The following is a 10,223-nucleotide window of genomic DNA, read 5'->3' as shown; positions in this document are numbered from 1 at the left end:
TATATGTGCCCTGGAGTTTTCTTTGCCCCTTGACTGACAGGCTCATTTACCAGATTTTGGTGGCTTCCTGTACTGCATTGTAGACAGAATGTCGTGGCCTCTGTGATGGTGTATTCAGCTGGAAGGCACAAGTCTGATCAGGTTTTGAATTCCACTCATGCTAGTTTTATGGACATCCACGTCCATAAAACAGAGGGCAGTGGTGTAGTATTAATAAAATCCGAGGCTGGGCGCAGTGGCGCATGCCTGTAATCCCAGTTACTTGGGAGGCTGAGGCAGGAGAATCACTTGAACCTGGGAAATGGAGGCTGCAGTGAGCTGAGATCATGTCACTGCACTACAGCCTGGGCAACAGAGGGAGACTCCATCTCAGAAAAAAAAAAAAAAAATCTGATATCATAATGTTCACTGCCATAGGGGTTGAGACTTGATCATTTAGTCTTGCTTCCAGGCACAGGCTCACACTGCCAGCCCATTGGCTACCATCTCTAAATCAATGAAAAAGCAGCAAGGAGCATTTTGGAGGGGTTTTTCAGGAAAATCACCACTGTCCCCAGCTCTGTCCATTGGGTAGTACCTTCTTGTGTGTGCAAAATTTTAAACAGCTTTTGTTTTCCCCTGTGGCTGCACAGCTACAGGGGCCAAGAACAATCCACCAGCCTGTAACTTAGCGGGCTCCATCTGTGAACCAGCTTCAGGCGTCCTCAGGGACTTGGTGTATCAATGCCTCCATGAAGCTGGAGGTGCTGGCACAAAATGTTCCTCTGGGATTAAGGGAGGAGACCACCCCTTATATTGTCTGATGCCCAATTTCTGCCTCCAAAGAAAGAAGAAGTAAAAACTAAAAGGCAGAAATGAAATCTACAGGCAGACAGCCCGGCGCCGCACCCTGGGCCTGGTAGGTTAAAGATCGACCCCTGACCTAATTGGTTCTGTTGTCTATAGTTTACAGACATTGTATAGAAATGCTCTGTGAAAATCCCTATCTTGTTTTGTTCCGATCTAATTACCAGTGCATGCAGCCCCCAGGCACGTACCCCCTGCTTGCTCAATCAGTCATGACCCTCTCATGTGCACCCCCTTAGAGTTGTGAGCCCTTAAAAGGGACAGAAATTGCTTACTTGGGGAGCTCAGCTCTTGAGACTGAAGTCTTGCCGATGCCCCTGGTCGAATAAACCCCTTCCTTCTGTAACGCGGTGTCTGAGGAGTTTTGTCTGCTGCTTGTCCTGCTACAGGATCAAGGGATGTCTGGCCATCTTGTAATGCCATATGTAACTCCTCTGATGCCTGATGACCCCATTCTACATAGTAGCCAGTCACTGGCACTTGTAGCTGAAAAGAATCATTAGAGTTAACTGGCCTGAGCAGAGTGCAGTCTGTACAGCCTGCTGGACACTGTTGTTGTTGTTGTTGTTTTGAGATGGAGTCTCACTCTGATGCCAGGCTGGAGTGCAGTGGCTCGATCTTGGCTCACTGCAACCTCTGCCTCCCGAGTTCAAGCGATTCTCCTGCCTCAGCCTCCTGAGTAGCTGGGACTACAGGCACACGCCACAATGCCCAGCTAATTTTTGTATTTTTAGTAGAGATGGGGTTTCACCATGTTGACCAGGATGATCTTGATTTCTTGACCTCATGATCCGCCGGCCTCGGTCTCCCAAAGTGCTGCGATTATGGTGTGAGCCACCGCGCCCGGCCTGGACACTGTTCTTAAGCACGCTGGCCTCTGCCAGCTGTTTTCCTCAGTGCAGTGGTCTCTTCCCCATCTGTACTGCTTCACCCACACTACATGGCTGGGCTCAGAGAGCCCAGTGGGTCCTGGATGTGCTCTCATCCCACTAATGCTGTTCTCATTGTAGCATTTTTCCAATGGCAACATCGCTTGCCATTGTGGACAGAAGTATTACATATCCTTAGAACAGGCTGTGTGTCCCCACACTGGGAAGGGTACATGACCTTGGGTAAGACAGTTCCTGCTGGTCTAGGACATTCTTAGAAGAGGTTTCACCTGTGAATCATTAGCAGTCCATACTCTGGCAGCTCATGGAATGACTGCCTAGGTCCTGATGGGAAATTCTAAGAAGTATCCAAAGGTTCACTACACGTTGTAAAGTCGCAGGTGTGGAGCCCACACTGCTACCATAATTAAGGCTGCAGCAGGTCTTTCTATCATTCTGTGAAGCTGCCTGCTGCTAGGAGATGTGGCATGTAGTAAACAGGAACTCCATAGCCATGGCCCATAGCCTAACACCTTTTATCATGAAAACATGTCCCATGGCGAAATAATTTATACGTAAGACATCACTGCAATTGAATAAGCATTTGTAAATCTATGAATAGTGGTGCTGGTGGAAGTGCTGTGGGTGGGATAAGCAAACCCGTGAATATGTCGGTGTTAATCCACCTTCATTCCCCACCACCATTTACCTCTTGCACTGACCAAATAGGTGAGGTAATAGTGGTGTTATGGAAATCACTAGCCCTGCATCTTTCAAATCTTTATGGAACTAATTTCTGCAATGACTTCAGGCACAGAATTGTTTTTAGGTTATTATCTTGGTTGTAGGTGGCCCTTTCAAGGATTCTAATTGGTCATTCCCACCGTGACAGACCACATTCCTCGGATAAGAAGAGCAAGGCTGGCAAAATAGCCACACGGTGTGCCTGGGATCCTATCTGACCCAGTGGAAGGTGGACTCTGGCCAAGACCTATCTATCCTCTGACCTCCCTAAGCCTCTCTCCAATGGACCATAGAGATTCCAGGGATTAGGCTCAGATAATACCAGTAACTACACATGTGACTTCCAATAAAATGAGCACAGACTGAGATTACAGAACCCAATTCCTGGCCCTCTCTGTTGCTAAGTGTCTATCAGGAAAGATCCTCCCTGAGCCTGCTTACTCATCTGTAAGTTGGAGCCAAAAATGTTCTTTGGATCGTGTGTCATTTGTGCTGATGTGATAAGATTACACACATCAAGTGCTTTACACATTGCCTAATGATCATAAGTACCATTCACCGTTTCTGCTGCAAAGTGTAAAAAGGAAGATAAATTTATTAAAAATTTATTAAAAATCCTACTATTTTGCAGTATTTTAATAACTCATATTTTATGCACTTTTAATTTCATTTATTTCCAAATCTTTTCTTTCCTTTTCTTCTCTTTTCTCTTCCCTTCTCTTCTCTTCTCTTCTCTTCTCTCTTCTCTTCTCTCCTTTTCCAGTAGAGACAGAAACTCTCTTTGTTGCCCAGGATGGAGTGCAGTGGCAATCACAGCTTACCGAAGGCTTGAAGCTCTGGACCCAAGTGATTCTCCTGCCCCAGCTTTCTGAGTGGCTGGGACTATAGGCCTGCACCACCAGCGTCTTGCTATTTCTTTTTTCTTTTTCTTTTTCTTTTTTTGAGACGGAGTCTTGCTCTGTTGCCCAGGCTGTAGTGCAGTGGCACGATCTCGGCTCACTGTAACCTTCACTTCCCGGATTCAAGTGATTCTCCTGCCTCAACCTCCCAAGCAGCTGGGACTACAGGCATGTGTCACCATGCCCAGCTAATTTTTGTATTTTTAGTGGAGACCGGGTTTCACCATATTGGTCAGACTGGTCTTGAACTCCTGACCTCGTAATCCACCCACCTCGGCCTCCCAAAGTACTGGGATTACAGGGTGAGCCACCGCGCCCAGCCACCCAGCTATTTCTTTAAAAAATTTTGTAGAGATGGGGTCTTGATATGTTGCCTAGGCTCAAATTTTGTCGTCTTTTAAATAACAGGATTTGGGGCTGGGTGCAGTGGTTCACACCTGTAATCCCAGCATTTTAGGAGGCCTAGGCGGGCGGATCATGAGGTCAGGAGTTTGAGACCAGCCTGGCCAATATAGTGAAACCCCATCTCTACTAAAAATACAAAAATTAGCCGGGCATGGTGGTGGGCGCCTGTAATCCCAGCTACTCAAAAGGCTGAGGTAGGAGAATTGCTTGAACCCGGGAGGTAGAGGTTGCAGTGAGCTGAGATCGTGCCATTGCACTCCAGCCTGGGCGACAGAGCGAGACTCTGACTCAAAAAAAAAAAAAAAAAAAAAAAAAACCCAAAAAATTTAAAAAGCAATTAAAGAAAAACCAAACAGGATTTAGGGATAGGAATTTAGGAGTAAGTCAATTTTCTATGAATATTCTTACATGTCAAATTTCGAAGGCCCAGACTCAAATACTTGATTCTTATTTTCAAATAATTGGGCTGTAAGATTTATTTGTTACTTTTTTTTTTTTTTTTTTTTTTTTTGAGACGGAGTCTCACTCTGTCACCCGGGCTGGAGTGCAGTGACCTGATCTCAGCTCACTGCAAGCTCCGCCTCCCAGGTTTACACCATTCTCCTGCCTCAGCCTCCTGAGTAGCTGGGACTACAGGCGCCCGCCACTTCGCCCGGCTAGTTTTTTGTATTTTTTAGTAGAGACGGGGTTTCACCGTGTTAGCCAGGATGGTCTCGATCTCCTGACCTCGTGATCCGCCCGTCTCGGCCTCCCAAAGTGCTCTTTGTTACTTCTTAACATACAATTTGTACACCTGTCTAGGATTTAACTTGGAAAAGATTTTTCAAAACTTGGTACGATTATATAAAATGTGTGCTTATGACCACAGCTGGTAGGCATGTGAGATGGTGAGGCATTTCCTCAGAGCAGAGGTTCATAAAAGCTTTATCATGCATCAGAGCTACCCGGAAGGCTTTTTAAAACACAGATTGCTTGGCTGGGCACAATAGGGTGCGTCTGTAGTCCTAGCTACTTGGAAGGCTGAGGCAGAAGGATCTTTTGAGCCCCGGAGTTTGAGGCTACAGCACATTTGATTGTGCCTGTGAATAGCCCTACGCTCCAGCCTGGGTGACATAGCAAGACCCTGTCTCTAAAACAATAACAACAACTAAAACAAAAACCATGAAGACTGCTGAACCCCAACCTAGAGTTTCTGATCCAGTAGTATTGGGGTGGGGCCTGAGAATTTGCATTTCTGACAAGTCCCCAGATGATGTTGATCCTTATTCTCCTGGCCCATAGACCACTTAATTAAAGCCAGCAAAGTACTCATCAACGTTGACCCAGGATATAAGCTGAAGATGAAGAACAGCCTTGAGGCAGTGAGGGAGGCCTGCCCTTTAACATCAGGAAGCCAAGTAAAGGGGTGACTCACCAGGGCAGGGTGGGGTTCCTGTGTGTGAGAAACCAGAATTGAGAGCTGCACCAGCTGTGCGGCCCCAGGTTTCTCAGGCAGGCCCAGGGGAAAGGCACTCGGGACCACACCCCAACTCACCTATCCTGTGTAAGGTTTTTTCCATTGCACATATCAACATCTAACATGTCATACATTTGATTTACCTCATTTATTCTCTGACTCCCTGCCTCCTATTAGAATGTAAGTTCTCTAGAACAAAGATTTATATATGTTTTATAGAAGAACAGTGCCTGAATCATAGCAGGTGTTCATGCCTATGTACATATAACTATGTTCATAATATTGTTTCTAGAAGGATCCACGAGAAAATGGTGGCAGACTGTCTCTGAGCAAGGGAAATGGGGGAGTGGGTGGGGGAAACTATAAGTTTTTACTGATTCCATAGCCTTTTGAATTTTTCTTTTTTTTTTTTGAGATGGACTCTTGCTCTGTTACCCACGCTGGACAGTGCGGTGGCGCAATCTCAGCTCACTGCAACCTCTGCCTCCCGGGTTCAAGCAATTCTCCAGTCTCAGCCTCCCAAAAAGCTGGGATTACAGGCATGCGTCACCATACCCGGCTCCTTTTTGTATTTTTAGTAGGGATGGGGGTTTCACCATGTTGGCCAGGCTGATCTTGAACTCTTGACATCGTGATCCACCCACCTCGGCCTCCCAAAGTGCTGGGATTACAGGTGTGAGCCACAGTGCCCGGCCGAATTTTTCCTATGTATCTTATCTAACTAATCAAAAACAGATCTCTGTTGTTGATTAGGAAATATAAATTGGAAGAGAAATACATATAATAGGAAAAACCTGAAGGAGCCCCATTTCCTCCTAAATCTGGTGAGATCATTGGGTACAGCTAAGTGAGAACACCTGAAATATGCTTGAAGAAAAGTTCATCTTTGACAGGGCATTCAGCTCAGTCCCACGCGGCCCTACCCCAGTCCCAAACTGGGCTTGGCCCTATCCCAGGACAACCCTAGGGGGCCCCGAGAGTTCCCTCCTAGAAACCAGAAGTTCCCAGCCCTTCCTGCTGCCCACCCCACCCCATGGACACTTGTCCATGTGTCAAGTAACAACAGCTAATCCTGAAGTGGGTTAGAAACACCCCTGTGGCTGCCCTCAGGAAGGAGAGAATATCTCTAAGTCCAGAGAGCTCAAGGTGGAACGAGAATCCAGGTGTTCAAAGGGGAGGCAGAAGGAAATGATGACAGAAAAGGGTGATTTGTGCTCATCTCAGCAGGAACCTGGGTTGGGGCTGAGAAACTAGGAGGAGCCATGCCCCGGGGGGCCTGGAGGAAGATGCCCAGGCCAGAGCACCACCTTGGAATTGGGAGAGCCAGGCAGGACCCCGAGTAGACATCAGAGGTTAGCGCCTGTTAGAGGAAGTTGAGGAAGAAAAACAATAAAGTTGCCCTTCCAAACAAGACAGGAGCAGTTTCTACCGTAGATAACCACTGGCCTAGTAATTTATTCAATATATATTTACTGAGCACATCATTGTGCCGGGTCCTATGTCAGAAAAGGGATTTTGGGGCCAGGCGTGGTGGCTCATGCCTATAATCCCAGCACTTTGGGAGGCTGATGTTGGCAGATCACCTGAGGTCAGGAATTCAAGACCAGCTTGGCCAACATGGTAAAACCCTATCTCTACGAAAAATACAAAAATTAGCTGGGCATGGTGGCTGGTGCCTGTAGTCCCAGATACTTGGGAGGCTGAGGCAGGAGAATCACTTGAACCCAGGAGGCGGAGGTTGCAGTGAGCTGAGATTGCACCACTGCACTCCAGCCTGGGTGACAGAGCAAGATTCTGCCTCAAAAAAAAAAAAAAAAAAAAATTTGATAAAACGCAGACTTACATGACCCGAGGCCATCTTCCTAGAGACTAAGTCTTCTTTGGAAGGTGGCAGGGATGCAGCAGCCCACACAACCAAGCCATTCCCACCTCACCAATATGGAGAACCTGAGAGACGGTGGCCTCCTTCCCCCGTGGGATTTTCTGTGGTCTCAGACCCCACAGCAGCTTCTGTGCTCACCCAGCAGGGGGCAGCCTGAGCTCAGGCGCCATCTTCCCAGCACCTGCTTAGGAGACGGGACAGATCGGTACCCAGCCCCCTCACTGCCCACTGCAGGGTGGGCATGGTGCCCACTTGCTGGTGGCAGCAGCACCAGAGAAACAGGATGCACCAGGAGGCTGTAAAAAAAGGCTGTTTTGAGTTCTCCCTAAGCCGTGATGGTGCTGCCTGGCAGACGCTCAGCCCTGGCATGCTGCCACACTCACCCTCTGTAGCATCCCAAGACTAAGGATCATCTCCTTCTCATCCCATTGCAGCCTGCTCACCCTGCTTCTACTCACTGTTTCTCTGAGGCATAGAATCCTGGACCCAAAGCTGGAAGGGACTTGGTTACTGCTAGTGCTGGAGTTGCCATTTCAAATAACTTCAAAGGGCAGGCAGGGAGCCTGAATTTGTGAAGCTGACTTAGGATAAGATGGCAGGAAATGGTAGTGGCTAGGTCGAACTGGGGAAAAGAGCCTTGTGCAAAGGCATCTAAATTTAATTGTTTTTCTAACTGTGAGTAAGATAAAATGCAGCTATAGGCTGAGTTGGGACATGAGTTGGCTGCCAGTTTCCTCCCTGTCCAGTCCACCCCTACACCTTCGAGATGGGCAAATGAAGGTCCAGAGAGGGCCCAAGATGGGGCCTGATTCCCTTCTCACCAGAATCCAGTTCTTCAGTGCTGTTTGTTCCTTGAGGGCACAGGGCAAATATTAAACAGAAAGAGTTGGGGGTGGCGGGGATGTCTAGCTTCGCCTGCCCCACGGTTGCTGATCAGTCTTGGATTGCTTCATTTCCTTCCTTGGCCACAGATCTCCTGTTTGGAGAAAGCAGCCTCCTCCAGAATACAGGGCACTCCTTTTCCTCAGAATGAGTCACAGCCTCCAAGCAGACTTGTGGACAGCTTACTCGGAGACAGAATTCTCCACTCCCACTGCTTTTTCCAATGAATACCTCCAGTGGTGGGGCTCCACTGCCTTGGGCCACCGCCCCAGGGCTGCGAACTTGAATTTACTCAGGTTTTTCTCTCCTTAAAATGAATTCCTACAGAGAAACACCCAGGGGTCTTCTGGCCTTGATTCTTCAGATCTCATTAAAAAAAAAAAAAAAAAAAAAAAAAAAAAAAAAAAAGATACAGATTAGAAGCATAAAGTGCTGTTTTCTCATAAGGTGTGAAGGTCGCAGGAGTGTGGCCGGTACTTGCTGTGGCTCTGCAGGTACCAAGAGTGGTTCTTCAGAAATCCAAGCTTGTGCCTGCATTGCCTCCATCTCCAGGAGAATCAGCAGGCCATGCTGAGCTTGGTGGAGATGCTTCATTAGGGCAGGAAACCTGAACCTCAGTCTCCTGGGTAGCAGGAACTGGGTTGTGGCCCCATTACCAATCATAGAGACACCTTTGGGACCTGGGGTAAGTATTTATGATACAGCTAGTCACGTGAAGAATGAGGGGAGGATGAGGACACAACTAAGGCCACTGTCACAGAGCTCCTGCCTGCCTAGCACCTCCCAACCTCCCAACCAACATGTGCAAAAGATGGCCAGAGTCCTGAAAAACTGGTCTTGAAAGGACATTGTCTCAAGTATACCTTTGAGAGGAGGAAACAGAACATTTACCTATTTGTTCAAGGAAAAAGAAACAGAAAAAGAAAAAAACAGAGACAAATGAGATGAGCTACCTGCAAGGCATGGTAGGAACAGGATGGAAATAAAGGGAATGAGGGGGAATGAGACTTCTAGGAATATCTCTTTTTGTTTATTTCCTTTTATTTTTAGCAGAGATGGGGGTTCCTTATGTTGCCCAGCTGGTCTTGAACTCCTGGGCTCAAGCTATCCCCCTGCCTCCACCTCCCAAAGTGCTGGGATTATAGGTGTGAGTTACCACACCTGGTCCTCTTTTTGTTCTGACCTGACTTTTAAAATCATTTTAATATTTCACAACTCAAAAATAAATACAAATAAAACTCACAAGGACAGGGAAAACCCTAAAGCTGAATACAAACAGAAACAAGCAAATAAAATGTACCCTTTGACTTCTATCTTACCACTTTGTAGTAAAAATAATTAATCCCAGTAACATGCTAAACATTTTCTAGTTTCATTAACCCTTGCAATATCCCTAAATGGTAGGTACGATGACTATTCTAGTTTTACAAAAGAGGAATTGCCCTTCAGGAAGGACGCAAAGGAAGCTCCCAAGCTCCCAGGGACTTGAACTCATGTTTTGCACCACATTTTTTATTAGATCTCAATTCCAAAATCCTATTACATCTTCAGCTCTGAGCCAGGCATAGAAGGATGATTTAGTGTCTCTGAGTTCCAAGAATCTACAATACTTAACATCTCAGTGACAAACTTTTAACATCCTGAGGTTATACATACGGGAATGAATAACTCCTTTATCATTCATACAGATTTAAAGGCCAGGCTGGCATGGTGGCTCACACCTGTAATTCCAGCACTTTGGGAGGCTGAGGTGGGGGGATCACGAGGTCAGGAGTTCGAGACCAGCCTGGCCAACATGGTGAAACCCTGTTTCTACTAAAAATACAAAAAAATGAGCTGGGCATGATGGCAGGAGCCTGTAATCCCAGCTACTCGGGAGGCTGAGGCAGGAGAATCTCTTGAACCCGGGTGGCAGAAGTTGCAGCGAGCCGAGATCGCGCCACTGCACTCCAGCCGGGGTGACACTGCGAGACTCTGTCTCAAAAACAAAACAAAACAAAACAAAAAGATTTAAAGACCAAAAAGATTTTCAAAATTCTGGGTACTCTGTGTGGTCTGCTTTCCTGGACGATACGGGATTTTAGGTAGGTATAGAAAAGGAGCTGGAGAATTCCAGAGAGCAGAAGACACTTGGAGCAAAGGGCTGAAAGGGGCTTGGTGTGTTAAGAGCAAAGGCTTCTGCATAGGTATGAACAACAGAATACGATGTCCATCACGCTGCTGGATGACTCTTAATATAA

Source organism: Rhinopithecus roxellana, chromosome 17 (assembly GCF_007565055.1).
Source record: "Rhinopithecus roxellana isolate Shanxi Qingling chromosome 17, ASM756505v1, whole genome shotgun sequence".
Lineage (NCBI taxonomy): Eukaryota > Metazoa > Chordata > Mammalia > Primates > Cercopithecidae > Rhinopithecus > Rhinopithecus roxellana.
Note: the sequence above shows the minus strand (reverse complement) of the source record.